General features: G+C 43.3%; 1 protein-coding gene across 5 annotated transcripts in view; it reads right to left on the bottom strand.

The window, feature by feature from the left end:
- Positions 1–27,379, bottom strand: part of DDR2 (discoidin domain receptor tyrosine kinase 2) — a 162,348-nt gene that overhangs the window by 69,228 nt on the left and 65,741 nt on the right. Inside the window, exon 1 of one of the 5 annotated variants that reach the window (XM_004449392.5) lies at positions 3,992–4,392. The exons of the other annotated variants lie outside the window; for them this stretch is intronic. The gene's annotated coding sequence lies outside the window, so the exon portion shown is untranslated. Of the gene's footprint in view, positions 1–3,991; positions 4,393–27,379 lie in introns of those variants that run through there. 5 annotated transcript variants of the gene reach the window in all.

Raw genomic sequence — 27,379 nt, 5'->3', positions numbered from 1 at the left:
GAAGGAGCTGGAACCCTGGAACCTTAGGAAGAGGAAGCCTGAACCCTTGCAGACATCCACAGACATCTTGCTCCAACACATGGCAACAGACTTTGGTGAGGGAAGTAACTTACACTTTATGGCCTGGTAACTGTAAACTTCTACTCCAAATAAATATCCTTTGTAAAAGCCAACAGATTTCTGGTACTTTGCATCAGCACCCCTTTTGCTAACTAATATAGGTACTGAGAGAGATTATTGATTTGTGTATTCTGCACAAGAATAGGCTGGAAGCAGAAAACAGTTGAGAAATGACTTTTCTTACTTTTCTTTTTTAGAACAGTTTGTACTTTTTTAGGTACTTCCAAATACATGCATATTTCATTAAGCCTCACAATAATCCTGTGGAAAGGAATTGCCATTCCCCTTTCAAAGACTGGGAAAGTAAGGCCTTAAGACCCTTCACCCAGAATGTAGACACGTAAATCTGCTATGTCCCTATTCTCCATTTATCATGCTGAATTACAATTAGTCTCTTTATCCATCTGTGTCTCAAGCCAGACAATGGCTCATTTGAGCTCAGGGATCTTGCTTATCTCTATATCAAAATGAAATTAACTAACTTGCCTAGGTCAAGAAGCTAGAAAAAGACAGAGTTAGGACTGGATTCCATTTTCTCTGACTCCAAAGCCAATGTTTCTTTGCTCACAGCCCAATATTTTCCAAGGAATGCCAATGGTTATGTGGCTCAGATAGAACAAATCCTTTGTAGCAAAGAACACACTTCCCTTTTCACAGTCAAAATCCTCTCCCCTAGCCAAGCTGAATGAATGGTCCAAATGGACTCCAGAGAAAGCCAAGGCTAGGAACACCCAGCTCTGATGAGAGATGGTTGACTCTCTATCCCAGGGCCACACTAGGAGATGGACAGACCATGGGTCAAAGCAGTCAGGAAACCAGGATGTAAAATGGAAGGTCAGAAAGATGGGAGGTTGGCAGCCACAACTGGAAATCAACAGCCCTCCAGGAATGAGATGGAGGAGAGTCTGGAAGGTCAAACTCCTTACAGGTTATCTCTGTATACTTGTTATAGCTTGTATAACAGGTATAACAGGTATTTGGGTGAGCATCCTCTTTCTGAAACATAGTCAGGGGCAAATCATGGTGAAAGAGCAAGTCATCAGCACATTCTGCCCAATACCATCCCATCCCGTAATGAGTGCACATAGGAAAGGCTTATTGCTGACCAGCCCCCTGTCTCCTCCAGCTCTAGGTTATCCTCATTTGAGGACAGACCATACTCCTCTGTTCTAGTTGCCTTTGAAAGGCAGACCACATATGGCTCTATCAAAATTTAAACCTTTGAGGGAAACGGACTTTGGCCCAGTGGTTAGGGCGTCCGTCTACCACATGGGAGGCCCGCGATTCAAGCCCTGGGCCTCCTTGACCCGCGTGGAGCTGGCCCATGCGCAGTGCTGATGTGCGCAAGGAGTCCCGTGCCACACAGGGGTGTCCCCCGCGTAGGGGAGCCCCACGCGCAAGGAGTGCACCCATAAGGAGAGCCGCCCAGCGCCAAGGAGGGAGCAGCCTGCCGAGGAATGGCGCCGCCCACACTTCCCGTGCCGCTGACGACAACAGAAGCGGACAAAGAAACAAGACGCAGCAAAAAGACACAGAAAACAGACAACCCGGGGAGGGGAGGGGAATTAAATAAATAAAAAATAAATCTTTAAAAAAAAAAAAAAAAATTAAACCTTTGAGGCATCAAAGATCACTTCAAGAAAGTGAAAAGACTACCAACAGAATGGGAGGAAACATTTGGAAACCATATTTTTGTTAAGAGTTTAACATACAGAATAGCTAAAGAGCTACAACTCAAAAACAAAAAGACAAATAACCCAATTTAAAAATGGGTGAAAGACTTGAATAGACATTTCTCCAAAGAAGGTAGACAAATGGCCAATAAGCACATGAAAAGATGCCCAATATCATTAACCATTAAAGAAATACAAATCAAAATCACAATGAGTTACCACTTCATACCCACAAGAATAACTATTATTTTAAAAATGGGAGATAGCAAGTGTTAGAGAGGATTTGGAGAAATTGGAACCCTTGTGCATTGGTGATGAGAATGTAAAATGGTGCAGCCTGAGTGGAAAGCAGTACGACAGTTACTCAAATTGACAATGAGAATTTCCATATGACCCGGCAACTCCACTCCTAGGTATACATCCAAAAGAATTGAAAACAGGGGCTCGAAAAAGTACTTCTACACTCATGTTCATAGCAGCATTACTCACAATTCACAAAAGGTGGAAGCAACACAAGAGTCTATCAACAGATAAACAGATCAATAAAACGTGGCACATTTCCCATAATGGAATATTATTCAACCACAAAAAGGAATGAAGCTCTGATACATGCAACAACATGGATGTACCTTGAAAACATTATGAGTGAAATAAGCAAGGTACTTAGGACAAATACTGTACAATTTCCCTTATAGAAATATCTATAAATAGAAAATATGTAGAGACTGAAATTAGATTAGCGGTTACCAAAGGACAAAGGCATGGGGGAGGAAGGAGTCAATGCTTGGTGGGTACAGTGTTTGGATATTTTGAAATAATTTATTTTAAATAATGGCAGACCATTTCCCTAGTAACCAGCTTCACTCTATTGCTCAATTAGGATGGTAAGTTGTGACTAAAACAAGAAAGCTTGGAAAACGTGCTGAAATGACTTTTGAGCTGCTGAGTAAGAGTGAGCAGGAACTTAAATTCTCTCACCAGCTTGCAATCCCAGCAATCTGGGAGCAAGGTCCAGCTCTCCATACTAGTAGAAACAATAACCCTTCGATTGCCCAAACACAGGTCCTATTGCAAGGTCTATTTTTTTTTACTACACAACTGAATACATGCTGTAGATACACAGAAGGAGGATTAGATAATGATGATGATGATAAAGATGATAGATGGATAGAGACAGATATGACAGAGATAGACATTGACAGGGACATTCAGAGAGAAACTTTTATAAATGTATCTATAATAGTCAACTGCATTTATTTGGAAAAACAGTACCATAATTTCCACCCCTGTGATAATATGATGTGAAATTGGAATGATCAAGGATTTTATTAACCATCTTGTTTTGCTTGAGCTTCCATTTTATTCAAGGAAGTTATAAAGAAGAAAGGGAAGTTAGCTGAAGCAGGCTGACATACCAATAATCCTTTGTTGTGCTGATAAAACCCTCTGCCCCAGCCTGGGAGGAAGAGCTGTAACAAAGAATTAAAGCTGACACCAGCAAGGCCTGCTGATCTTCACCAGATACCCACAACCTTACATCAACATCCTGCTTGTTAATTAACGATCTGAGCCTCAAGGACACCCTGCTCAGACAGCCCCATAGGCTGGTAATACAGAGAATGCACGGGAGGCACGGAAAACACGTACCAAGCATAAATCATGTCCTGCTATCCCTCCCCATTCCCCCGCACACCTTCCCTTTGTCTCAAGCAGCCATATAAGCGGCTACCACAACTCAGCCTTTGAGCAGAAAACTCTTTTGTTACTGCTTCTGGATTAATGCAACTTTTTAGCTCAGTAAACTTATTCTGCATCTCGCTTTTGTTAAAGTCTGCTTGTTTTATCTTCAGCACAATAATGGGAAGTAAGCAGAGCAGGCAACATTTGGGGTCTTTTGCCCTAACAAAATGGGAAGTGTAAGTACTTGGAAGTTCTTCCTAAAGCCCCTTCCAAGTGACCATAACTCAAGTCTGAATATTAGCAAAAACTACCTTCTTCTCTGAAGCAGAATTAGAGGTGTATTCCACTTTAAGAAATGCCTGAACTTACCAAATTCGTAAATCATGAAATGTTTATCCACACGTCAAAATAATTATTTGCAAAAAGCTTCAGCGTTGGGCACCTTTGAATAACAAGTTCCCATAGAGCACATTTATTTAAAATAACATTCAATATACAAAAATGTCCCATCTACTCACCAAACTCATAAATCTTCGAATGGGTAGTCACGTTAGAAAATAATCCTTCACTTTACAAAAGGATTCAGTGCCCACTTCCTTTGAATAGCTAATCCTTCCAGTGTATTCAAAATATGATTCCATATACCAAAATCCAGCTTATATTCAACTTTTCAGGAACGGAGCCAGCGTGCAGCACAGGACACGTCTGCTTAGCAGGCTGTCATTCTCCCCAGACAGTTTATTTTCCCAGATCCAAAAGTTGGGACAATCTGGGATAAGGATCACTTTGTTGGAGAAGACAAATTCACAAATTTTCCTCAGGGATGTTCACACTGAGCCTGTGATTGGGCCAAAGAGGAAGTGACTGCCCTCCTGGAAATTCATCTGGAGCCTGCAGCCCAGAGGCTCCCTCTCAACACAGATAGGAAAGGGTGTGGCTTTGGAAAGGCTGGCCTGGAAAGGGGAAATGAGATAAAGTAAGCCCCAATGCGAGGTGTGTGTCCCAGTGTCTGTGGTATTTGCGTTTGTGTGTGCTGAAGATTAGGGCTTGGTGGAGAAAAGAAAACTCACATGCTTTGGGCCATATGTTTTGATTCAGGGCATTCAAGGCTTGTTTTTCCTCTCTGCTGAGTCATTTTCACTTCAGGTTCAACAAAATATGAAGAGCAATCTTTGGAATATTTAATATTCAGCAAACAAATATGCAGAAATGAGCTTGGTTTTGGCAAAGGATGCTCTCCCCCTCCCCCCACCCCTCACACCCACACAAACCACAGAGCTGTCCCAAACATGCTCATGTTTTATCTTGATTTCCCAAGGATTTGTTGAAATCTCCCTCATTCCCAACTTTCCTCTGGGAGTCCCAATCTCATGCTTCTCAAAATGCAGCCCCTCAGTGCTGAGCCAAAGGCCGATCACTAAGGGTTGAGCACACAAGATGTGCCCAGCAGGCCTGGGGTGACCTGCACTGCTTGGACAGGGATGGAACAGCAGTTTCTGCTCCTGTCTTGGTTAGAAGAGAACTTTCCTTCTCTCTTCCTTATTCTTTTTATCTGTAAACTGGAGACAACTAGAGTGTGTAAAAGGTGGAGGTGAGAAAGAGCCAAAGAGCTCTCTCATTCTCTCACTCTCCTTCCAGGAGGAGGAGAGGATGCTGAATAAAAACACTGTCACTGAAGATCCGCCCCCCTTCCAGGGCTGAGTGGAGTCATAGAACATCCAAGCCATCATTCACCTGTTATCCTTTCTATATAAGAAGGACAAGGGATATCATATCTAATGGCTTCATATGATTACTGAGAGGAAGAAGGAAAGTATTATAAATACAAAATGAAGGTATAGCATTTCCCAAACACAAAACGATCTATTAGAAGGTCTACAACCCAGCATCCTTGGGTCCACTAAGACCTTGGGCAAATCACTTAACATGGCTAGCTCTAGCAATCCCCATTTCTTCAATTGGATAATTTACTCATACCTCTGACTTCGAAACAGCTGAAAATTACCCTTGACTTGAGAATCTATCCCAGCCAGGCTTTTATGCATTCCTTCCCCATCCCACTTTCTACCCCAGGCTCCTCAGACTGCTCAAGCATGAGCGTGGGAGCAAAGGGCTGCCTAACTACACTATAGGGCTCCCTACTCTTGGCATGTGTGGCCTTGCTGACCTCTTAAAAACACATGGCTCCTTCAGGCTGCTTCATTTTTGCTCAGGCCCAACCAACATGGGCTTGAAGCATCGCTGTGCTGTGAATTAATTCTATTTCATCCAGCCACAGAAGATACTCCTGAAGCCCAGGAGAGATATGTGCGATGCAAATGAACCCTCCTTCCTGCTCCCTGATGGAGACCCACTTTGGAGATAGACTTGTAACCATTTTCCAGACACCCCAGAGTCTGCACTTTCAGCAGTGCAATGCAAGTACAATATTTCCCTTAACATATTGAGGACCCAGTAATGAGGCTAATCCTGGCGTTTTTGCCACAAAGAGACCAGAGACTGCCAGCTTCTCTGAGACTATCAGCTTAAGAAGGTAAACAGGATTTCCCCTCTTAGAACTTTGCAACCATATTCTGTAGTGATCATTTCAGAAAAGATATAGTTCGGTCATTCCTAAAACAGTCAGACACGAAATATTCTCTGAGTTAAGGGACACTTTTCTGTAGATCTGGAAAGTATGAGATACGGGTCAAAGTTGAAAATGGTGTCACTATTAAAATTAAATTGGATAGTGCACATAAAAGGCTTATAGCACAGGGCCTGGAAGTTAGTTAAGTGCTTGTTAACATTTAATTATGGGGAATTATGGGGAATAGTGTTATGAATAGAATGATTCTTAGGAAGAGAAGTTAAGGGGACAAATATGTATTGGGCATCTATTGTAAACCCAGCATAGGTCGAGTCACCTGGGGCAATGCAACAACAACAACAAAATGCCTCAGTCTAGTTCTTGCCATGAGATTTACATGGCTGATGCTTGTGAGCCTTTGGAGAAACAAAGAAGACAGAGGGTGAGCAAGTTCATGCCAGGCTGTGGCTGCAGGGATGGTGTGATAGAGAAGAAGATACACAAGAGGGACTTGATGGATAAAAGACTTTAGGATAGACCAAGAAGGGAAAATAAAAGACAAGGAATCATGAAAAATCAAAAGTTTTGAGCGTCCTAGCCAATGAAGTGACAAAAGGGCTAAGGAAGGCCTTCAAGTTTGAGAGAGAGAGAAGGTGAACGCAGAGCTGCCCAGCTTGTTCTCCTCTCCACACCCCCATTCCCCACCCCTGCAAGCCCTGACACCGGTGAATCTTCTCGGTGACTTAGAAAGTCTTCTTAGGCTCAAAAGTTCTTAGCAAATACAAGGTCTTAGGTCTTAGCAAAACCAAGCAGAGAGAAGACATGGAGGAGTAATTCTAAACTTAATCTGCCTATTTCCCTCTGACATTCGGGTTTTATACAACTATTGGCCAGGAGATTTACAGACTCCCCAGAATGAAGGCTACCAGGCCCAACCACCTTGGGTGAATTTGCCCTGGAAATTCCTGCCCAGATCTTTGTAGTGTTTTTGAAAGTCTCATTCAATACTTGGGTCAGGACCAAGGGTCTAAAATTCCTTTCCTGGTGGCCACTCCTTTCTCCAAGCAATCACTCCCTCAGTCCTGCTGCTACTGCTGCAGTCCTTGTCAAAATCATAGCATCACCAGTTGGGAGAAGTTCAGCCACTACCTCCCTCCATTTAAAGCTCCATTGCTGGCTGGACATTCCTTTCTGTGTTGCTTTAACTGGCAGCTTTGAATCAAGTGGTGCAAAAATATAAGTTTATTTAAGAATATTTAACATCTGCAGACTCCATCTCCATTAGGGAGTTGCCCTTGAGTCATCAGTGCCTAGTTTACACACTTGATGTGCAAAGAGCCTCCCCTCTCTCCACCCTGCCCGGCCCACCCCTCTCTACTTCTTGGCTCATCTCTAAGATGCCACATTGTCAGGGTCAAGTGTGAGACCAAGCACCTGCCCAATAATACCAGCTTCAGAGTCTTCTCAGTCTTAGTCTCCAAATGTTCTTGTGTGGGTATAATCTCCCACCAACTTCACCTTTCCCACAGAAAGACCCACACTTACCAACTCCCTCGTACTAGAGCTTTTGGTTTATCCCTTTCTGTCAGGAAAATCAATGCTTTCTTTCCAACACTTGTTCTGAGTTCCTACCTGACTCACCCATTCCACTTTTGGGTTCAGATAACTGCTTTGGAGATATAAATATCTGTGAATATAGAATTTATTGGTTTTAATGTTTTTTTGCACGCTTGCCTCCCTGCTAGACTGTGAGCTCCTGGAGGGAAAGACATTATTATGACCTTCTGTAAATTCCCAGTGCAAAGTGCAGACTGTGACAGAGTCTAATGGTAGTCAGTAAATGTGTTGAGCGAATAAATGGAGGGCCTGAGAGGTTCTTAGTTACCAGGAATGGCTTCCAGCTGTGAATCTCACTACTGAAAAAATTGGGAAGATGTAGTACAGCTTTTTCCAATAGGCTGTCACCAGTGCCTATTAAGTGCCTATTAACTCTGGCACTTTTTCCAGGCCACCATAATTTGTCTCTTCTTTCAATCCCATTGCTTAGCTGCAGGTAACCATGTATCAACTTGTTGTCCCCTAGTTATGTTTGTGTAATCATATGTTGTGTGTAATCATCTTGTCCTCAATAAGCCTATAAGTTCCTGAAAGGTGAGAATATTTTGCTTCTCTCAGAGCTAATGAGAATAACAATAAACATTTACGGAGCACTTACTAAATGCTAAGCAGTGTGCTCAGCTTCACATAAGTTTTCCTCATTTGTTCTTCAAAACAGCCCTATGAAGTTTTTATTTTCTCCATTTTGTAGGTGAGAAGACAGAGGCACAGAGAAGGGAGATAATTTGCCCAAGATCACATAGCTAGCAAGTGCAATAGTATTCAATACATGGTTACTTGTGGGGCGGTCTATATGGTTTGGGGGCCATGCCCTCTGATGATATCCCACTCATCTCTACTTCCAGTCTAAAAGGATATTCTAGTTCAGGCACTGTAGCAGTTTGATATTATTGATGAATTCCAAAAAGAAATATTGGTTTGTGTTTGTAAACTGGTCTGTACCTGGGTGTGACTAAATTATGATTAGGGCTTTGATTGGGTCACATCAATAGGGTGTGATAAAAGACATGGCAAGGACAGAGTTGGAGTTTTTGATGTTGGAGTCTTGAGCTGGAGCCCTGAGACATAAGCACACAGAGGATCTTGGTTGTGAGGAAAGAGAAGCAAGCCTCAGGAGGAGAGGAGCCCTGAGCCTGGAGAGAAGCAGCCCTGAGAAGAGAAGAACCCAGGAAGTCTGAACCCCGGCAGATGTTGGCAGTAATCTTGTTCCAACACATGGCAGAAGACTTTGGTGATGGAGGTAACCTATGCTTTATGGCCTGGTAGCTGTAAGCTTCTACCCCAAATAAATACCCTTTATAAAAATCAACCGATTTCTGGTATTTTGCATCAGCACCCCTTTGTCTAACTAATACAGGCTCAAAGAGTATGCTCAACTCTATTCTACTTGCAAGATTTCTACCAAACTGCCAGGATGTGTATCTGATTATAGAAGGAAGGGAATACCCAGCTGGCTCTACCTTGATTCTCATTGTTTCCCCAGGGCAGATGACCTCAGACCTGGGTTTGGCATCCTAGCCTCGGGCAGCTCAGTGCTCACATCTGCCCCTTCCCTTCACACTCAAACTCACTCACAGATAGTCCAGGGTAGTAAAAAAGGCCCGGCAGGGGCAGTCCAGGTTCCATGGAGCCTATAGCTTAAACAATTGGAAGGGCTCACTTTATTAAGAAATATAATGAAAAATTACTAACACAAAAGTAGGTTTGGGGCCTCGGAAGGATCTTGAAGTGAAGGGTGGAGCAGAAGCAGAATGCCAGGTGACAGAAATTCCCTTCTGGGCCTGAGTTCTAGTCCCAGCTCTGCCCCCAGTCGCTCTATGCTATGGCCCTGGGCAGCAATACTTTTCCAGGAATGAGTCTCAGTTCCCCCTTCTTTCAAGTGAGGGGGTTGGAATGGATGAGGATGGAGGAGCTGTAAGGCCTCTCTCAGCCCTGGCACTCTCCATTCTATCAGCCACAATTCCAAACACTTTCCCAGGCTCACCACAGTGTAACAGAGCTGCCCCCTGACCCGTGAGGGGATTCTGCTCCCCCCTCCAGCCCAGGCACATACTGTATTACAGTAATGAGAACTTTGGCTGCTTTAAATATCACAAAACAAAACAACGGACAGCCTGGGTTCATCATTCTCCATCCAGACCACAGAGGAGAGCGCTGCCAGACCGAAGCCAGAGCGGAGGTTGCAAGAGAAGCCCACGCAGTCCCTTTCAGGAATCCATTGGCTCCTATTGAGAATCGAAATCACCAGTGGCAGGGCTATTAAGAATCAGGCAGAAGGAGCGCCCAGAGGTCACTCGGGGACAGGGAGGCCCTGGCTGTGGTGAGATTGGGGATCCGGGTCCTGGATCCATCTGAGAGGAGCTAAGCCAAGCCTGAGGTTGCAGGAACCGCAGCCTCTCACCTCTGGGTTAGCCGAGGAAGTCCAGCCAAAGGTCTTCACAGAAAGGAGGCTACAGTCTCCCTCTGGGTCTTGGGAGGGAAGGAGTAGGTGAATGATGTGGGGAGGACTAGACCAGAGAACTTCTCCCTCAGTGCTTCCCCCAAAACCAAAGGCAAATCTTCAGGGGAATCTAGGCAGACCCTACAAAGTGAACTCTCTGAAAGAAGAACTGGAGCGCCCCTAGTGAACTCAGATTCTGTAAAGTGGTCTATAATTCTACAGACTTTATATTTGATGTTGGTGGTCAGAGACTCAGTATTGTCAAACGAGGGTAGACGTGTTCATTATGTAATCCTGCACACAGACAATGAAGAAAGTGAATACATCCCCATCCTCTGGCCCTGAAACTTTGCTCCACTGCCCACTTACCACTCACGCTGTTTGACCCCACTGCTTCAAGGCAGTCCCTGGTGATTAGGGAATACAGCAGGCATTATGTCAGGGCAGGTAGGGATTAAGAGTAAGGAGATGCTGTCTCTACCCCATGTCTTTCGCTGCCTGGAACCCCTTCATACCTGGTCGCCCATCAGAAGAAGTCATTGACAGGAGATTGGCCAATAATTTGTGTTTGACCACAAGAAGAAAGGTACCTGGGCAACGTGTCCCTAAGCTCTACATTCTTAGCAGGAGGAGGAAGTGAATCAGACATTTTGAAAAGAAGGTAGGAAGTCTTACAGCAAGTGAAGGGTTGTGCTCCTTTTGCCAGGATCCCACTCAGCATTAACTGCAGGAATGCACATGGAGCAACAGGATCCAATGGTGTATATGATCACCATTTCCACAGGTTTCCCTGCATGCTTGTGGGAGGAACTAGACTTGGGAAAGTCAAAGAGACCCAGGGAAAGTCTGGGGTTGGATGGAAGTAAAGTTACTGGCAGAACCCATTAAATATGAAAGTCAGGCCCCAGAATATCTGCACAAGAGGAGATATGTAACAACTTCAGTACCTGCCTGCATGAGGCCGTTTTGTGAAAGTCCTAGCATACAGCCTGGCTTGCACTTGAATTTATACTCCATGAAGACAGAGGCCTTCTCTGTAGATGACTGCTGAATCCCCAACATATAGCACCATGCCTGCCACAGATCAGGTACTCAGGAAATAATTGTTGAATTAGTATACAGTGGGTACTAAGTAAACTTTTGCTTCCTTTTTTACCTTCTTATTTCTTCTTTTTCAGGAACTTAAGCTGATGGTGATTTGTGACCTCTCATGCATGGCCGGTACTGAATGGACAATACAGAGCTGGAACATACTTGTTTCTCATTTTTCTTCTTGCCTCCCTTTTTCCCTCATACTCACCACTCATCTGATGTGAACAACATAACATAGGAAGCTTTACGTTATCCTTTCCTTCCCTGAATCCGTCATTAATTACATTCTTTTTTGGACTGGAAGTTATTTTTCCATATGATTGAGTCATCTCTATTTTTATCTCAGCTGTTTAGTTCCAACTCTATCTCATTATAAACTCACTGAGATCAGGGCCTGGGTTATACATCCTTCACAGGCACCAAGTCACCTGCTACAATGCTTTACGTATTTCTGAATTAACTTCCCACTTTCTTTTCCAAGCTAGGACTTCCCTGGTTATACTGTATGCCTCATTAATCAATCCATTCTTTTTTTCCTTAACCATCTTCCCAACTTTCAAAGGAAAAAAGGTCTTAAGTACTCATTAACAAGCATTTATTGAGGACTTAAAATCCCAGACAATGTACTAGGTGGTGAAAAAAGATGTATGCATACACATGTACTACAGAGGATCAGAAATATTAGTTTAACTCCTTTTCTCTTTTAAGGTCAAGAGAGTTATTTAGCTGAGTGGTTTAGTGGAAATACTCTCTAATAAGCTCCTCAACTAATGATTTGACCTTGGACAAACCAAATATTCTCCCTGGGACTCTTCTTTAATATGAAAAACAAAGAGAAGGACTGCCAAGGACATGCCTTCTCTCACATTCGGTTCTTTCTGGACAAGCAATAACAGTTTATTTTATTAAATTCTATGGTAAAGAAAAAAAATGCTACAGCTATTGAGAGAAGAATGAGATCCATGAGGTTGAAATAGTTACGAAGTAAAAACTTAAACTGCACATAGAAGCAACTACTCCTAACCCCACATCAACAAACTATAGGGAAGCAGATGTGGCTCAAGTGATAGGGCTTCTGCCATACCTTATGGGAGGACCTGGGCTCAATTCCTGGGGCCACTTGGTAAAAAAGAAGAGAAAGCATGCCTGTGTGGAGAGCGAGTGCCTGTATGTCAAGCCAAGTGCTTGCACAGTGAGCTAGTGCCCACACAAGTGAGTCATGTAGCGAGATGAATACATGGCAAGGGTGAGAGTCAAGGTGAAGCACAGTAGAAACCAGGAACTGAGGTGGTGCAGCTGACAGGGAACCTCTCTGCACATCAGAGGTTCCCAGGATCAAATCCCAGTGAATCCTAGAGGAGAAAAAGTGAAAAAGAGAAGACAAAAAGAAATAGATACCAAAGATCACACAGCGAATGGACACAGACAGCAAAAACAGCAGGGCGGGGGGAAGAGGTGGGGGTGAGGAAGGAGTGGGGGTGGGGAAGGAGAGAGGGGAAAATAAATAAATCTTTAAAAAAAAACAAAACTATATACTCAGAGACTTTAGTAGTGACAGACGTTTACTGAATGACATAATCAGAGTCACACTTGTAAACTTGGCTGGGTGGACAATATTCACACAAAACAAGGGAGAACTATGTAAGACTTTTCTTTGTTCTAGGTCTTTCTGAACTCACTGCTTCCACATACTGAAAGTATATACTGCAGAACTGGTAGAGAAAGAAAAGGGACCTAAAGAGCATCTCTTTGTTCGGCTGATGGGAGTTCAAAGTTTTCTTAGAAAGATGGAAAAAATAAATAAGACAAAGGAACAACTGCAAAAGCAAAGATAAGAAATGTGATTCAGTACTTTGTGCACAATAATGCCCAGGAAATGAGGATGTTGGGAGGACAAATAAAGCAGAGAAAGAGACAAACCAAAAACTGTACAACTGGAGCTAATAAAAAGGAGACTGAATTATAAGGAATCAGTAACTACAGTATCTCTGAGTTCAAGGAGCTTGTTACAGCCTCACTGAGAAGATGGGAGAAGTAATGATGGATGTTTCCCTACCAAGAAAACAAGAGATTGGACTAAAAGATCTTGCAGTGTTTTACCTGGAAAAAAGGAGACTCCTTTGAGGCCTGATAATGGTCTTCAAATAAGTGCTACATGGTCCTGAAGTTGAGGGATTCACATAATGTAACAAGTCATAGCTAAGGAAGTTTTAGGACAACTGAAAATAAGGCAGAACATCCTAAAACTTAAAGCCAACCAAAAAAGAGTGTGCTTCTTTGTAAGGGTATGAGCTCCCTATTACTGGAAGTGCTCAAGTAGAGGCTATAGAAAGAAATCTTTTTCTATGAAAGAGACTGGACCAGATAACCTCTAAAACTCTTCCTAATTTTGGTCATCATCTATGTATCTGTTAATTAGAGTGCAAAAACAGAGTCATCTGACACCAGTCAGGTACCCATGAGGTGAAAAATCTACTTTATAAACACTGATATAGACTTGAAGCCATACACAATGATAGCTTACGGTCCAAGAGTCGTATGGTTTGTGGTTATATGAACATTCTCACATACTCATACCATATACACATGCAGATACCAAAGGTGGTCATTGTCTAGAAGAGATTTACCCTCCATTTTTTTTTACATGCCATCTGCCACAGCTTCTGTGGCAATATTGGCACTGCAGATATTAGGTATGCAGCTAAATTATTTAAAGTAACTTTGAGCTTCAACCAAAAGTGGGATCTGGAGGGCAATATTGAATATACTCCAAGAAAACATGATCAACATACTTAAGGTCATTTAATAGTTGTAAAGAATAATTCAATCTACTGAGAGCAGTCAGAAAATCCTACTTATTCATGTACAGACCTAAATGGATAAATCGCCTCTATTTTTCAGTTCCTCCTCCCAACCTTCTGATCTTTCCAAATTCTAAATTATTTATCAGCGTCTTGAATACCATTGAAATATAAACCAACACTTCTGTGTTTCTCCTGTTTCCTTTCACTACAAGATAAATAGAAGTTAGAATATAAGGATGAAAACATTGTTTTAATTATGCAGAAAACAGCTTCCCTTTCCCTTTCTACCCAATCGCTATATGCAATTTGAGGGTGGGATTGTGTACTGTTCCCCGTTATGCCTTGTAAGTGATTAATGAATGTTGGTAAATGACTGAGTAATATCTCAAGGCTGCATCTTCTCAAGAATATCTCTCAACAATTTTAGGGCTTGCCATGGCCCTAAATCCCAATATTAGAGTCCTGAAGTCAAGCTGCTTCTAAAGTCTTGGTTTAAATGTACAGTTTAACATATTCAGAAAACAAATGTCCCAACCTCAGCATGTTCATCTTTCTATGCAGACATTACCTCTTGTGTGGACGTAGGCATGAACACCAGGATCCTGAGTCTGAAATCAAAATGTGATAGCAATTCTGAAAGCTCAACACTATTCATACCATTCTTCATTCCAAAGAGGATAGTGTTGCTGGTGGAAACCAGGATATTGGTGCAGAACATCAAGCAGGGGGTGGGAGTAAGGGTGAAAATGGGAAATCAAATCATTAGATCAGAATCCTGGAATACTGAAAACAGGTAAAGAAGCATGGTCAGAGATAGATTCAAGGCAAACTCATGACCATTGCAATAGTTCTAGAGGCCCACCTCTGTGTGTTCTGTGGCAATTTTAAAAAGCTATCTCTTCAGTAGTGACATTTGATGGAAATGACGTTGTGGATGCTCATGATATAGTCAGATCATATATGAAATAACAGGGGATAACACTTTCCTTACTAATGGAACCAGATACCTAGGACAAGATGGAAATAGATGCTAATTAGGAGATGAGGACTTTCTTCTGAGTGTTACCTAACCTATTTATATGCAAATCCAAAATCTTAGTATTGACATCTGAGAATATTACCATAGAATTGTAGTTCTTATTCTTGTATCTGTAATGTTCTGAATCTAAACTGGCTCTTATTTTTATATCTGTAGTGTTCTGAACCAAAATTCTTGGCATTGATGTCTGAGAATATTACCATAGAATTTTGGCTCGTATTCTTATATCTGTAGTGTTTTGAATCTAGAACTGGTATGACATTTGTGGAAATACAAGTGACTAGATAAAAAGTAAATAAAAATAAACCAAGAGTGGATGTGGCTTAGCAAACAATGAGCAGACAGACCAGAGAACCATCTAGGGTGGGGGTGGGGGGATGGAATAAAATAAAATAAATCTTTAAAAAATAAAAATAAAAAAGAACCTAGTAGAATTGAATACTGAATATAATCTACATTTTACTTTTATGTCTCCATGCTTTGAATAGGTCAAACAAGAAATAGGGAATGGTATAACAGTATCCAGCCACCAGCTGGACAGTGTATAGGAAACAGATCACATGACCACATTCAGTCTCAAATATTCTCCAACAACATTCCATACTTTCCAAAACAAATGTCCATGAAAGTGAGCAATCCCAAATTAGAACCACTACTGCACTCAGTTTTTTCACAGGAATCTGAGTTTTCCTTAAACTTGTGATACTGAGAAGTGTGAGAAGCATCCAGAGATAATGCAAAACTGGAAAGATGAGATATAAATAAATATAAGTGGAACCAACATAGATTCTATAAAGGCAACCTGGCAAGGCAAGTGCTTAAAATTATAACTCTAATGAGATAAATTTCAGTTCAATTCAACAAACAGCTTTTGAGACTGCATAGAGAAATCCAAAAGCCTTTTCTCGGCTCTCCAAACCACCTTTGCCCTCTCCCTATGTCCACAGATATCACCAGGCACTGACATAAGTTAGCAGTCTACGCTAGCCTTCTCATGGATCTGCGATCCCACCAGAGCTTCCTGTTGCAGATAGACCTGGTTAAACAAGGCTCCATGGAGCTCTCAGAAAACATCCTCACAATGCAGAAACCCTGAAAAGGATTGCAGATTACCGAGTTCCTCATTCCATGACTGAGAGTAATTTCATGCTTGGAAAATCCTGTTGATTTCCCCTCCTTTTCCTCTGAAAACCCCCAGGATAAGCCGTTAGGAATAAAGCACTTTCTTGAGAGAATATGAATTGAGAGAGAAACCTCAAAACTAGCAATGGGAATAATCTAGTTTTAAAGGAACCCTCTAAACAGTTTTTCAGACTCTCTAGAAGTTTTAAAGGAGAACTGTGAGTCGCAGGGGACTTACCAGCCTCCCAGTGCTCAGCTTTGCGGGCAGGAAAATCCCTAACTACAACTTTCTCCGTCTTGAAGATGTATGAGCCTGCCCATCCACAGGAGTCAGGGAAAGGCAGGCGGAAGACTGGACTGGATCTGAGAAACACATACCCTAAACAATCATCCTGCTCCTTGAATCCTATGAAGGTCAACAAATAAATCAACAGAGAAAGAGTAGCTTATAAATGTCTTCTTCCCCATTGCACCCTGGAGGGGGCACTATTCCTCCCTCTTTCCTGGAAAAAAAAAAAAAATGCACACACACACACACATCGCCACGGCACATCCAGAAGTGAAAACGAAGGAGAAGGAAAGATAAATTAAATGTATTTTCTGTCCCCAGCAGGCCTAAAGGAGTAGTAGTATTTGGCACCTTGAATGAGCGAGCACCTTCTGATGTGAATAGCCTATCACACAGACCATGCCTCCGCCCGACGCTCTGAACAGCCTCAAGCGTGCACAAAGCAGTGGCCTAACCCGCTCTGGTCAGGAGAGCATCTGCCCGGACAGCTTCTGTCCTCACTGGACGCAGTATCCCATAGGCATTTCCCATCAGTCTGAACTTTCTCCTTTCTCTACTCTTCCATCTTCTCAAATTCCCCCTCAGTCAGCTGCCCCACATTCAATTCCATTCACCAAAGTATTCTAAGGAGATAGTTCTAATGCAGATAGGCAGGGAGATAAACTGCCAACATGTGTGACTAAAAATTGGCAGATTCTGTTCTCCATCTCGTGGATGGTTTATGCAATTGGCAGTTGCTGACTTTATTATCAGTAACTATAGGCTCTCAGGCTTAGAAATGGATAACCCTGGCCTATCTAATTCAACCATCGCTCCCTCAGCAGCCCTAACAAGCAGTATCGCCCAGTGGTTGAGCCTCCAACTCTGGAATCAGACTGCCTCGTTTTAAATCTCAACTCTGACCTTTACTGCTATGTCAAGTTAGACAGGTACTTAACACTTGGGCCTCAGTTTCCTCAGCTAAAAATGAGATGCAGTAATACTTTAGTGGGTCATCATGAGAAGTAAATGACTTCATGCTTAGAACGGTGCTTGGCATCTAGTGTTAGCTATCACTATCACAACTGGAGCTGTTTAAACAACTGGACCTAGACTCACTTCAGAGTAAATAGATGCCTAGCACATGGCCGGGGCGCATACGTACTGAATAGTCATGACGTTATAATGCCGTGGCAGCAAAAATAAATATCCCCAAAACAAGCAGAAAGCCCTACCTTCTTTGTTCTAATAAGAAGCAGTCCAGGTTAGCCTGCAAAGTTGTCAAGCTCAACTTCTTTCTGGAATATATTTCTCCCAAGTATGTCTAATCCTACATCTGTTTTATACTTGTTGAGATTCTTCCGTTTTCAGCAAACAACTGTGTGAGTTTCTGCAGTTTCAATTTTTCCTTGCCAAGGGGTTCTTATGACCTGGATTTTAGGACCTACCCAGGAGACCACCTTGGTGCCAACAGCTGAGCTGGTTCTCTGTCCCCTCCTAGGGGGCAGCCAAGCTTCTCTTTAAAAACTGTCTTTCAGTCCATCTCTTCTAAGAACCTGCTCCATGAATTCTATGAAGTTCTATGAAGTTTGGTTCCTGCTGAACCAAATTCAGCAGGAAAGAGTTGCTTATACCCTATTGCTTGTCCCTGGCACCCTCTCCACTAAGAACGTGACAGTTCAGGATGCTGTCCTGCACCTGCCTGGTAGAGAGGCGGTGGGGATTCAACCCACGGAGGGGGCAGGAACCGGGAGAGGCCTGTGGCCGGGCCTCTTACAGGGAGACCTCAGCAGGGAAGAGGAGATTCCGCGCAGCAGTGTTCAGGGACCCAGATGCCTAGAAATTGGGGAGTGGATTGTGGAATCTCAAACACAGGATTATCAGTGAGACAAGTGGAGGCTTCTAGCTGCAAAGGAAACTGAAGGCTGGATAGAGAGCACGGGTGGGGAAGTTTGCAAGGCACAGGGGCTCCAGCTTGCAGCAGTAAGAGTAGAGCAGAGCAGAGCAGGCAGCACGGAAGTGGGTGGGGAGGAAGGGGGAGGGGGAGAGGCCGCTCCCAATAAGGCAGTGGTTTGGGCCCCACCCAGGAGGGCGTCACCGTCAGTTTCCTTTTGGGCTGGGGGTGGGTGAGGTGCTCCTCGAGGTACCGTCTCCATCATATGTGTATCCAATCAGTATCATTTTTCAAACCCTCACCCAGTCTTGGCCAAGGAGGCAGTGATAGAAGCCAGAGGCTCAGGCTGAAACCGGCCGGAGCCTGGAGCTCAGTGGCAGGCTGCCTGGGGCTCGTGTAATACGACACCCCGAGAGGGGACCCAAAGGAAAAGAGTCACAGCCAAACAAACACACCCTCAGCCCCAGCACTGAGCCCGGAGGCCCGAGAGGGGCCAGCTGTTCCCTCTCTCTCCCTCCTCAGGGCCACAATTCTCCCAGGGAAGAGAGAGCCTTTCTCTCAAATGTACCCACCCACCCCACCCATGACTTAGAGAGCTTCTTTAATGAAGCCTGGCTTGATGAAAGGTATATTTCACCAATGAAATGTATCATTTCAGTGTCAACTCTGTCAGATGTCCTACTGAGGGATCACGGAATTTCCTATCACTTCTCCTACCCCTTTACAACACTGGAGCATAAAGAGTATTTCAGTCATCTGTGTCCAGAAAGAGTGGATAATCCAGAGTAATAGAGAACCTAAAGTAAGTTGCATTCAGATCTAGAAGAGTTATTTACTTTTCAATATGGGAGGCAGTAGGTATTAGTGATTAGGAGCCTCACACATTTCAAGTCAGAGGGAATAAGGGACACCACCACTGGCTCACTGTGTGACTAGGGCAAATTGCTTGACATCTCTGAGCCTTAATTGTTTCATCTGCAAAATGGGAATAATGGTTTTCGCCCCGTATGTTTGTTGTTAGAATAAAATGAGATAGTCTATCTAAAGCAGTTACCACAGAGTCTGACATATAGCAGGTACTCACTAAACAGTCAACTATAGTATGAGTGCCCGATGCTCAAATATTTACAATTCTTCAAATAATCCTGGTAAGCAATGTTTAAAAGTCAATTCGACATGTGTGAATAATATACTTTAAAAAATTTTTACTTAAGAAAAAGTCCATTTGAGAGACTTTGACACACTATCCAGTATTCCCATCTTACATGTACCGGCTCAACTCTCTTCTAATGCTCACCGTTAGCAGGGATCGGTAGTAACACTTCTCACATTGGCACAAACCATCTGCATAAAAAGAGCTAATTTCTCTCTTTCTTGTCTCTCCCACTCTCTTATGATGTTAAAAGCTTTTACTTCCTTGGTATGAAGAAGACTATGATAAATTGGAAAGAATGTCTAAAAACTTGATGAAACTAATAAAATGTAACTCAGAATTTTTTTCTAGAAACTAAGTCTCAGTTCCCAAAATAAACCACAATAATGATATTGCTCTACAGCCAGAGCAGAACATTTAGATTTCTACGTGTGAAACTTCTTTCACAAATCCAAAGTTCTCTGTGTTGAAATTTTAGACGTAATTGAGTGAGAGAAGGTAAGGTTAAAATTTGAAAGCTAATCTGTATGTGTTCATAAAACACAAAATTACCAGAAATAAAATCTTAAACACAAAGCTGGCTTTGAGAGTTAATGAATATTGTTTTGACTGTAAAATATTTCTATCAGTTACTAATAAAAATACTTTTCGACTCTTGTCATATCCTAGGGATCTAGCCCAATATCCATTCATTCATTTAATATTTATTGAGTAATTAGTCACATCAGGAACTGTGTAAAGTGCTGAGGATATAAAACAGACACAATTACCTCCTGGTGGTGGAGGGTGGGGTGGTGTGCAGAAAAATAAAAGGCACTCACAGAATGAATCAAGAGGGCACTGACAGGGAGAGCACAGGATGCCTAGCCAAGGGTGAGAGGCAGGGAAGGTTTCCTAGGGAAGCACCATCTAAGCGGAGCTGGAAGGCTATGCACAACCTGAAAGGAGTAGGTGGGAGGAGAGAGTGCTCCAAGCAGAAGGACCTCGGGTAGGAAGGCCCAGAAACCAGCGTGCTCCGCGGGAATCCAGCGAAATAGAACAGCTCTGGTGTGACTGGAGCATGAGTAAGAATTGAGCTCAGAGGGGGAATTCGGAGACGCTCCCTGGTCTTTGCTTTTAGCACAAAGGGGAGCCAAAGTTGATGAGCAACTTTGAATCAGAGTGAGAAATGAAAAATGGGATATGGGAAAGCAGGCATAAGGACCATTGCCCAAGTAGGCAAAAAGAGTGGGGTTGGAGAAAAAGTGGAAGAATTAAAGAAACTATTCTTTTGCCATTGATCTGCAATGTCACCTTGTGGTGAATTGGGTTTTATTAGTTTTACTGAAGTAAGCAACAAGCCACTCTGGTCAGCTAAGGGGATCGTTGGTAACGTGTATCTATTTTTAATTAAGCTGTTACTTATTATGAATTGTGGGGACATTAAAAGAAGAAGTAGAAAACACAGTGTCTACTCTTAAGGAGCCTCTCGTCCAGCTGGGAAGAGCTTGGTGACCCCTCTAACAGCTGACTGTCAAGAGGAGGCAGTAGACAAGGGGGCACCAAGGGTGAGGATGAGACCTGCCTGAAGAAATCTGGGAGGGAAGAAAATAAATGTGACCTGCAACTGTTGCGGGAAGAGCTCATAAAGGACTGAGTAAAGAAGGGAGGTGGAGAGGAAGGGACTTGGCTCAATAGATAGAGCATCCGCCTACCTACCACATGGGAGGTCCAGGGTTCAAACCCAGAGCCTCCTGACCCGTGTGGTGAGCTGGCCCACACACAGTGCTGATGCGTGCAAGGAGTGCCATGCCACACAGGGGTGTCCCCACATTGGGGAGCCCCACGCACAAGGAGCGAAAGGCCTGCCCAGGAGTGGCACCACACCATGGAGAGCTGACACAACAAGATGTCTCAACGGAACGAGACACGGATTCCTGGTGCCGCTGACAAGAATACAAGTGGACACAGAAGAACACACAGCAAATGGACACAGAGAGCAGACAACTGGGGGGGGAGGGGAGAGAAATAAATAAAAATAAATCTTTAAAAAAGAAATGCTTTCCAGATGGGGAGGATGGTATGAGCCAAGGCAGGACTGTGTTCCCAAGACTGTGAAAAGGCTAGGCTGGCCTGGCTGGAGTGGAGTGTAAATGAGGAGAATAGGCTGGGTAAGGAAGGTGGGGCCAGGTTGTGAGGGACCTTCAAGCCAGGCCAAGCCGGTGTCCCCTTGGTCTGAAGGTCCTTGTCTCCACCCACCTGTGGCCTCCCTTACACTTCATTCCTGTCTCTGCTGGTTACCACATGCCTATGCCTGCCCCCCACCCTCTCCTGTGATACCTTCCTACCTTGGGCATCCTTCTATTTCTGCCCTTATCAAACTGCATTGCAATTTATGGGTGTACAAATCTAAACTGACAACCTTTTGAGAGCAGCTCCTGGTGTGGGATTGCAGGAGCCAGTATTACATACACAGGCTCCCGACGCAGGTCACCAATTTGTCAGGAGTTCTGCCTGCCAGCCGACACCATGTTGGTAGCTTGAAATCAGCCACCGTGGGAGTATTTACACCATGGAAACAGGATTTGCTGCAAATCAGGGATACCCCTTCCCTGCTGAGCTGGTGGCTAGGCATTCGCCAACACCTCCCCAGACACTGGTCTTTCTCACCCCATTGGCCTCTCACCGAGCATAGAGTCTATATCAGTGTTCATTGAATTAAATTGATTTCCTTACACCACCTGTCATTCCTTTCAGGACCCTAAGTAAATGAGCTAGTGTAATAAGAAGTGTCCTGTTCTCTGCTCCTTTGGTATGACCAATACGTATGCTGTGCTCACTTACTATGCCCAGACACTGTCCCCAAGAGCTGACAAGTGAATCCACGAAGCAACTAGAGAACAGAGGGTAATACTGGTCAAGGCAGTGCATTAGAGAAGCCAACCCTTCCAGACCCCAGTTCTCAGGAAGCACTTATAAGCCACTTGGTATTCTAAGGGATCTGTGAAGCATCTTTTCCTGTGTAAATCTCAGAATAAAAACAGCCCAAGCACTTCCTCGAGCCAAATTCTCATCTAACTGACAAGGCTGCGAAGGGAGGAGGAGCCTGTGGGCCTGCCGTGTCCCTCTGTTCCCTCCATAAACAGGATGGGAAATGTCAGATGGTCAGAGAGCACATGACTCAAACAGCAATACCCTGGCAGCATAAGCGGGTTTTCAGTAAAAGGAATAAGCTAAGTATTATTTGTAAAACAAACCCAAGAGCCAAAACTTGATGGATGAACATAAATTAAAGACACAAACTAACCCCAGCATTTCAAAACAATTTTAAAAATTAACTGTATATCCTTTGTTGTTAGAGCTAGAATACCATCCCAATGATTCTCAAACCAAAAGAATGCCCAGGGATGGAGATGAGCACGGGGCTTCTGGGATTCAAAAGTTACTCAATATTATAATTGCTTTCGTGTATTTTCAGTTGTGGTAATTCATTTACTCAGAAACTTTAAAAAATATTAAAGGAGGTGTAATGTTTTGCGTTTTTAAAAAGAGGCATGAGTTTTCAACGGGATGAGAAAGATTACTACATTCTAATTTTTGTCTTTCACAGATGAAGAAGCTGAACATTCAATTGTAAATCCGCAAGAGTGTGGACCGAGTCTGTCTTCTTCACCAATATACAATGCCTGGAACATAGTAGGTACACAGTAAGTTGTTGTTGAATGAATGAATGAGAACCAGAGAGGAGACATGAGTTGGCCAGCATCACACATGTTGACATTTCAGCAGCGCTGGCATGAGTGTCCTAACCCCAAGCCCAGTGATCTTTCCACCCTAGATTGGTGGTTAATTAAGAACATGAACTCTGGAGCCAGTCTGCCTGGGTTCCTATGCCAGCCCCACCACGTACTAGCTGTGTGACTGTGAGCAGGTTATATAACACCTCTGTACCTCAATTTCTTCTTCCATAAAATTGGAACAGTCAAATTCCTGTTCCCAGAGGGCAGTTATGAGCACAGAGTGAGGAAACACATGTGCAGTGTTCAGGAAGCACCAGAATCACAGCACGTGCTCATTACACCACAGCCATTCCTATTCTACCACAAACCATACGACAGGGCTAAATGCTTTTGATAAGACCTTTGAAAAGTTAACCTGAGACAAACTTTGAAAGCATTACTGATAAATGACATTTTACATTTTTCCAGTTACATATCAACCTAAAGTAAACCCAAAGACCACCAAACACCTAAAGAAACCAGACTAACTAAAGAGCCTTGAAGGGTAGACCCTGTTTCTTATCACTTGATCCCCTGCAAAGCACAGCAGAGGAGAGGCAGTATAGCTGTGTAGGGAGTCAAAAGTGTAGAGAACAGGCTTTAGCACACTTGGTTTAGAGCCCAGGTCCCCTCCTTGTTTCCTGCATGACCTGGGGAGAGTTCCTAAGCAGTCTATGCCAAGCATCCTCAATTTTAAAGTGAGGTCAATAACTGCACCTCCCACATAGGCCGTGGTGAGGATTAAACAGTGCCTGGTGTCTTGCGGACACTCGATCCATTAGCCACCACCACACATGAGAGATCTTTTTTAAAAATTGGTTGCCGTGACTTCAGCCACACCACATACTGTAAGTCTTGCCATTGGATCTCCTTGCAGCAGCCAACCACGTCGCAGCTGACACCAGAGTCACAGTTCAAACCCATGGTGCAGCTCTGACACAAGCCCAAAGAGATGCACTGAACCACATACAAAGCCAGCACTGCTTGCTGGATTACTGTGAACTAGCCTGAATGAGGGAATCCAGGCAAACATCAAAAGTATGGGCAGTTTGCTGGCAGAACATTGTGAGGGGATCCCAGCGGCCCAGGTCTCTATCAGCAACAGAGGCAAAGCCTCCAAGGTGCCAACCCATTGACAGAAACAGTCAAGCCATAATCAGCAATCAGCAAGGGTCATGCTGGGAGCTAGGCACTCTCAGGTTACCTTTCTACCCCATGGTACTTTCCTGGACCTTCTCCAGTCAGCATGTGGCAGCAGCACAGCTCATTTCAACCCAGGACAGCTCTTAGGCTACCATGTCTACTCCCTCACCCTGGACGTCCCTCCTCTGTGAGTCATGGCAGAGTCTTCCTCACAAGCAGATTCATAAGACCCCCAGCTTGGATTTTTAATAGAGATAGTGTTGAAATGCCCTTCAACTTACACTGCTTAGAATCAGTAGGCCTGTAGATTTTATAGAGCCAGTGTGATGTTATGGCTAAGAGCTTAGACTATAGAGCCAAGCAGCCTGGGTCCAAATTGTGGCTCAACCTCTTATTTACGTCAGGCAAGATACTTAACTTCTCCATGTCTCAGTTGCCTTATTGATAAAACATTGTAATTATACCTTTTGCACATGGCTACTGTAAGATTAAATGAGTTAACATGAGTAAAACACTTGGGAATTACATGGCACATAGTAAGCACTATACCAGGCTAGTGATTATTAGCATGCCACTTGCATCGGGTGGTGAAGATATTTATGTAAATGAGCAAGAGATATAGAGAAGTCTCACTGAACAGAGAAAAAAGGATGTGTCCATCTGTGTGTGCTGGTGACCTGGACTGCAGGAATATATTAGTCTCACTTGTTTCATTCTTAACCCATGCTCAAGTATTCCCACTGGTAAAGCCACTTAGAACACATCCAAAGTAAAGTCTCCTTCAACTGCTCCCATCTCTTCACTTGCATAATACCAAAGTCACCAATCCAATCCCATTCACATTTTCCAAAATAATCACCTTTGGACTGAGACATCCTGGAAACTTTTAGTAGACTGAATGGCAGTTTCAAAGAGCTGTGATTGAAAACACCAGATACTCACCTACATTGAGTCTTGCTGCCCTGATTGCACCAACATATTCAAGGGTACCCATGGAAATGTTCCATCCCAGTGTTCCATTAATGCTTGGTATGTGTACTCTACAGACTCATTGTGGGAATCAGGTATGTAACTGCTTTAGTGTCACACTGATGAGCTCTAGGTCTTAGAATTCATCCCCTCCCCCGCCCCCATCCCCAACCTGGGCCAAGCAGCATCCCTCTAGTTCAATGCATCACAGGTTTCCTCCATCTCCACCAGAAATCTTGGTCATAAGAGAACATAGGTCAGAGTATCATTACAGAATCATTTTAAGTTAAAAACAAAGCTGAAACTAGAATACACAAGATGGCTGGTTCTAAGACCAGAGCTCTTTTCCTAAGACATTGGAAAAACAACTTTAAAGAATATGTCCTCAATGTACAGAACTCAAACAAACAAATTCAAAACAAATCATCATTCCTAATCTGCCATGGTCACTTCTGGAAATAATGAGTGAATTCTCAACATTGCTAGGGAGCTCTGCATAAATAAAGAGTCCTGGAAGCAAGTCAAGCAGTGGGGCCATTTCATGGCGATGGCAGTTACACTTATTAATAGGCTTGGGATGAAGCCACCAGGCACACATGAAAGAGCAAAGCACTTGTCACGATTCCTGGCCCAGGAAATGATTTGCCTTCTCTGCCTCCTACTACCACATCCAGGGCACCTATGAGAGAAATCAGAGAGGTACAACTCTGACTCCTAGGAACATAGCAAGACCACTTTATGGGTGTGACATGGAGACAATAGTGGGCAGAAAAAAGACCAGAGCCGCGCAAATCCTGGCAGCCTCACTCTCCTCTCCTGGCTCCCTCCTGTGCCCCTAACCAGGACCTTCACCTTGTGTAGATAAGCGTAACAAAAGAAAATGAAGCTTATCAACTCTGATACGCTCTCAGCAACACAGGAGGCCGCAATCAATTTAAACCAACAAACTTTTCTGTCATCATCTTCATCAACAATAACAAGAATGATAAATGTTTGTTAGACACTTATACAAAGCTCCCGGTACTATTGCAGGCCTATTGGGAAAACAAGACAAATAGGTCTTTAGTTATGTGTCACCTAGAATTGTGTGGTGTTGAGCAGAATAGAGGTGAAGAATACCACCCCATCAATGCCTGGTATGTGTCCCCTATGTTATCTAGTGTGAATCCCAGCTCTGACAACTAAAAGCTATGTAATCTTGGGCAAATCAAGCCTCTCTCTCCTTCGGTTTTCTCATCTATAAAATGGGATAGATGATAAAGCCTTCTTCATAGGATTGTCGAAAGGGTTAAATAAGTCAAAGGGTTTAGAAAAGAGGCCGGTATAGAAAAGTACTCATTAAATGTTAGCTATTATTAAGCTTTCATAGTATCTATGGCAAGGAAACAGTTTCTAACCATATGGAGCACCCTGCCTCAGAGGATATTAGAACAGAAGGGGACCTCAGAAATCACCCCATTCAGCCTTCTCCCTGTGCAGACAAGAATGAGGTCAGACACATCAGTTGATATGAGCACAATTATGCACCTTGTTAACAGCAGGCCTGAGATTAGATCCAGGCACATAATCCAGGACTTTAAACTGCCTCTCAGTCTCATAAACTCTGATTAGCTTGTGGCCCAGTTCAAGTTTGATTTTATCTATGTTTACACATTTCATATTTTCTTGCTGGGTTTTAGCTGTGGGTAAATTATGGGGGTAACTCCAAAAGGCAGCACTGGTGCCCAGGGTGCTACTGGGCTGTATGTGCATGTATTTAAGTTCCATGTATGTGGTTTTCAAAGCTCTCAGGTTCACCCAACATGAATTTCCATATAATAGTCTTTGGGTTTTGAATCATTTCAAATATTTTAGCCCACCTAAGCAGAAGTATTTTACTGGGAAACAGACCATCTATTTTTTAATATCTCTTAATGGCTATAAAATCTCTTGCTCACAGATTCTCAGAAGTTCACATGGCTAAACCCTAAGCTTTGGGCCTTGGAGAACTTTAGAAACAGTGCCGCAAAAATGAGTCCCATTCCTCATGCTCCTTAAA

This window comes from Dasypus novemcinctus, chromosome 13 (assembly GCF_030445035.2).
Source record: "Dasypus novemcinctus isolate mDasNov1 chromosome 13, mDasNov1.1.hap2, whole genome shotgun sequence".
Lineage (NCBI taxonomy): Eukaryota > Metazoa > Chordata > Mammalia > Cingulata > Dasypodidae > Dasypus > Dasypus novemcinctus.
The sequence above is the reverse complement of the archived record's forward strand: the minus strand, read 5'-3'. Positions and strand labels throughout refer to the sequence as shown.